We start from the raw sequence: 5480 nt of genomic DNA, 5'->3' as shown, positions 1-5480 counted from the left end.
CTCTGTACTTTCCATGACACTCCTATGGATCTTCCCATCACCAATGTTTCTTTCCTTTCAGAGTCATGCTGAGATTTCCACCTCCCTGCTCTCTCTGGCAATGAGCTCTGCAGGCTAACGAGGCTCCATGGACATCAGATGGAAGAAAACACCTTTCAGGTTTGCTCCCTCACAGCTTCTTGGGAAGATCTCTCTCATTCATCTGAAGCAAAAAAAGGGGCACGACTGATTATTTTGGTTATCTTCCACAACTCTCCCAAACCATCATGTGCTCTTTTAAGGGGGCTTTTCATCCCAAACTCCTCCCGAGTCTCCAATCATCAGCAGTTACTTCTTTCCCATTCCTCTTTCCATCCAGATGCAACTCTCTGGATGCAAGAGCTGTCTTTGCCTCATGAAGTTGCTCAGCACTTCAGCCAGGGCCTTTGAATAAGATGACCCCATGTTCTCTCTTTAAACCCCAGTTGTTTTGTACAGCTCCTGGCACCAATGTCTGCTTTAGGGCCCTTGAATTAAATAGCTCAGCTCCATCTCTTTGAAACCATTTGACTTCTCACCCAAGCGACTTGGCATCGTCCCTCCCCACCTCCTAACACCTTTTGTGCAAATCCCCACCGAAGAAATAAAAGCCGCTGGAAGTGTAAGCTGGCCACACATGTTGTAACCCTTTGTTATCTTGGGAGCCCCACTCAAATGTACAGAGAGATAATGTTAATGGAGTGATGCGTTTTGTCTGATCTGGAGCTGTCTCTGAAAGATAAATGCCAAGACAAAGCAGAAACATTTAATCAAAAATAAACCACCTCAATGTGTCGCGTATTTTTTTTTCTCCCAAAGAAGCAAACCTTGGTCCTGTCATGGCATATTATTTTGCCAGCATTATCTCTGTTATTTCTAAATAATTCCATTTAGTGCTGGTGACGGGTAGGAGGGCTGAGATACAAAATCAAATTAATTAGAGTGACCCAACAAACTTGTGTTTGCACTGCAAGATTCAACATGGCAGCATATCTAGCAGAGAACAAATTGCATTCAAATTAATTTAAGGGAAATAATTTGGGGCATATCAGGTTTATTTAGGATCAATTTTAATAAGCTAAAATAAAGTCAAGGCAGTGGGTGATACCATCAGCCAGTCAAAAGCCAGCTTTGATAGAGGTTTATACAGCTGAATGACAGTTACTTTCGAAGCCATTATTAGAAAAGCTGTTTTTTGGATTGGCTTGGGCAATTAAAAGAGCACCTCAATTACAGCCACTGGAAATATTAGTAATGAATAAATTATCCAGTAGGTTTGACCCTCCCTTCCTTCACATCATTTCCAAATAATTAAATTCCTTGCTGCAGTTTGAGGCATTGTATTAAATTCACCTGTAGCAGGGGATCAGTGAAAGAGGTGATCCCTGCTTCATCCATTACTCCAGCCCAAATAGCATTGTTGCGTGCTCTGATAGACCAGGCACGGGATTTTGGGGGTTTTCCAGAACAGGGTTATATTTGTAAGCATTTTCCAGGACAGCCTTAAAAATACCGTTTCCTTCTGGACACAAGCCCTAGTACCCAGGGGATGTACTGCCAGTACATCTTTATTAGCCTGATTTAAGATTTGCCTTCATCCTTTCCCTATTACCCTTTACCTAGCAGGGGACCAGCAGCTGATGGCCAATATTCGGAGGTACATGTCTCTTACCACTTCAGCCAAATGAGGTTGTGATTGCAAATGGTACATGCCAGGACAGAAGACATTATAGAAATTTAAAGGCTGCTCACTGATTTATGGCTCTTTAATCAAGGGCTTTTAACATTTAATTAAAAAGTTACAGGAGTTGTCTTTATTTCTGAAAAATCTGCCTATGGTTGGGGTAATTGGACAACATGAAGCTCGATATATTCCACATGTCCTAGGATTGCAGCCTTCTCTAGAGCAGAGGCAGGGAGGATGGGCAGCAGGAGAAATAAAATACTATTTTTTCTTATGGCTTTAAGATTCTGAAGCAATTTAAGGTGATAAATTAACTGACTTAATTGTCAAGGATCTTGAGAAACCATGAAAGGCTCATCAGAAGATCATGCTAAAGATGCAATAGGCAGTGTCTTGCAAAGAAAATGCACCATGCAGCAGCAAGAAGGGTCAAAAAAAATGTGGTGGCCAAGGCTGAGTCTGTCTCACTCCTCATCCCTCCTGCAGCCCTGCATGTTGCTGCCCTGTCAGGAGGGAAAGCTCCCTCCAAATTTCTGCTGGCTTTGGGAAGAGAGAAGATTTGTGTGGGGGTCATTCACCTACAAGGTGATCATTCCTGGCACCCACCTTGGGCAGCACCCTGCTCCAGATGTCCCCCTTGCTAACACCCAGCGACTGTCAAAAAATGTCTGAATATTGCCCAAAAGGCTAAAAAGTTTTCACTTTTTTTTTTTTTTTCTACTGAGCAGCAAAGGAGGCTGAGATGTGTCTTTTAAATGTAAACATCACTGGTTAAATGAGATGAATCCTACCCTGTGACTGAAGTAGCAGGAGAAAAATGACCATGTGGGCTTCTTGCTGGGACACCTTGTTCACTGTTCCTGTTCAGTGAACATTTCATGATTTCTAAAGAGCAGAAAAGCACCGAAGGAGAGATGGAGACACACACCAGTGTACCTGCTGCTGGGTGGTTCATAAACTCAGGTCTCCCATGGTCACAGGCTGAAAAAGGACTTTTACCATTGCCGAAACAGCCCAGGAAGAAATTCCATTTTTTTTTCTGACAATTTTATTATATGCCTGAAATAAAACCATCTGCCATTTTAATCTCATTCACACGCTGTGCAGTGGAGATGGATCAGGAGGGCTTAGCTTTGCCCTGGCAGGCTGGTGACCTTGAGATGGGAGCATGTTTCTATCTCCACTCCTGCTCCTCTCAAGTCTGGTTTTAGTTTGGGAGCTCTTTGCACCAAGGACTGCCTCTCATTACGTGTGTGGGTGCTGCCTGGCAGAACAGAGTAGGGATTCTGGTTGTGGCCTCTCCAGCTCCTCTAGTACAAATAATAATTTCCATTCCATCTATTCTTTTGTTTGCTACTGATCTATATTAAACAGTTGGTGATTACTACATTTATGGGTGATTATTGCACTTATGCTGTGTTAAATCTAAATGTTTGTTTATCTTTATGTGGTCTCTGTGTATGTTTGCATGGCTTTTAACTTTATGTATTGCAGAGTTCCTTAATTATAAAATCAATAAATTTTTTAAACTTATGACTATCGCATAGATAGAAACCCACACAGCATCCATGTCTGTATGCAACAATGATTCTTATCCTGTGCCTGTGGCAGTATAATATCTCAGCTACAGGAATCAGCAGACTTTTTTTTTTTTTTTTTTTTTTTTTGTGCTAGTAGCAATTAATTCTTTGTTAGCTTGGCTCATTCTCTGTTTCTCATCAAGACCGTCCTCTTGCAAGCTGTTCTTGTCGGGCGGACTCCCACCTCCCCGGAGGCTTGTTGACTTCAGTTAAAGTCACTGGGCGATGGTGCCTGTTTAGCCATGGCTTGGAGAAGAGGCCTCGGCCCTCAGTTCTGCCACGGGGTCCTGCCTGACATTGGTCAAGTCACCTGAGATACATCCACACCACAGAGCAGCACCATTATAGATGTGTTGGCTTTTCTGATTTCTGCCTCCCCCTACCCAAAAGGAGGTTACAGGGGAAATAGGATCACAGAACCACAGAATACCCCGAGTTGGAAGGCACCTACAAGGATCATGGAGTCCAAATCCTGGCTCTACCCAGGACCACCCTATGTCTGAGAGCATTGTCCAAATGCTTCTTGAACTCAGTGCCATGATCACATCTCTGGGCAGCCTGTCCCAGTGCCCGACCACCTCTGGGTGCAGAACCTTTCCCTAATCCCCAGCCTGACCCTCCCCTGTCCCAGCTCCATGCCGTTCCCTAGGGTCCTGTCGCTGTCCCCAGACTCTTCTCACAGATCTAGAATGAATGAAGTGATAATGGTGACAGCTACAACAAGGAAAACTCCTGTTATTTGTAAAGAAAATATTCTTCACCGAGTGGCAAAGCACAGGACAGTTGCCCCAAGGCTGTTGAATCTCTGTCACTGGAGATTTTCAGCACTTCACTAGACAAGGGCCTCAGCAACCTGATCTAACTCCAGAGCTGTCCCTGCTTTGACCAGGGGATGGGCTGGAAGCCTGGAGAGGTCCTTTTCTACGCTCCTCTGACCCTGCTGGAAGACCTGAGAGCTCAGGTGGAGCCAGCTGAGGCCTTCGTGCACCAGGCCCCACTGTGTGGTGCAGGCACATCTCCTAGCTCCAGTCCCTCCATCTTGGTGCACGTCATCTCCTTGATGATAAAGGCATTAAACAGCATGGGCCCTGGTGCTCTGCTTTTCACCAGCTTCCAAGCAGGGTGCAACCCTTTGAGCCCAGACAGTCAGCAAGATATTTAACCATCCAGACAACTGCTCATCCAGCCTACAATGTCTTAACTAGGCCTCAAGCCCCTACAGATTTCTTGCATCCCCACTGTCCTTGGCAATGATTTCCACAGCCTTGTTTTCAAGCAGTATAACATCACAGATGGCTTCTATGTGTTTGTTTGGTTTTTATTTGTTTGTTTTGGTTATGCTGGGGGTGGTAACCAAAGCATGACATTAAAGCATGTCCTGCAATGACATACCTCGGATTATGCACTTCGAGAAAAGGAGCTGCATTTGCTTGTAGTCCATGCAAGCGAAGAGAGAAAATAACTCCTACTTGGGTCACTAAGGGCAATTTTTCTCACATGACATTCTACATCCATGGTCTTCTGAACCAAGGGAGCTTAGGCATGGCCTCATGTTTCACTCTAGTTCAATGCTCAGGAGGCAGCAAGTTCATGAGCATATTCTGCACATAGGTGCCAGGACACAACTCTAAATCTACCAAGTTATGTGACTGTGGGAGGTAAAGACATTGCTGTATACCCTGTCCTGGGAAAAGAGGGTTCTTTATTAGGACTTTTGGGGCAGTACTTGGGGCCATAGGTAGAAAAAGATCTGTTGCTTGTCTTATGCAGCTGGCAGTGAATGGTACTACCTGAAAAGTGTTCATCAGTCCTAGCATGCATGGTGCTGAGAAAGTGGATCAGAGAAGAGACAGCTCCTATGTGCACAAAAAGCAGGTTTTATAGAAGGGGAGCATGTCTTGGTGAGACAATATTATTTTCCTATTGTCATACTAGGAAATAGGCTGAGCTGAACATCAAAACCGTCTCTCCATTATTCTGAGGACGATACACAATACCTGAAGCAGACATCTTCTTAATGTGAGCTCTGCTCTCACTATAGCTTCACCTGGCTTTGCCTCAGTTTCCTCCCATATCATTGTAATAACATGTGAGTGTGTTATAATCAATATTTTTTTAATCTCTATCAAGAGCCCCAAAGTTCCTTCAGACAATTAAAACATATGAATTGATAAATACATCAAGAGATGCCTGCTGCC

Source organism: Aythya fuligula, chromosome 1 (assembly GCF_009819795.1).
Source record: "Aythya fuligula isolate bAytFul2 chromosome 1, bAytFul2.pri, whole genome shotgun sequence".
NCBI lineage: Eukaryota > Metazoa > Chordata > Aves > Anseriformes > Anatidae > Aythya > Aythya fuligula.
Note: the sequence above shows the minus strand (reverse complement) of the source record.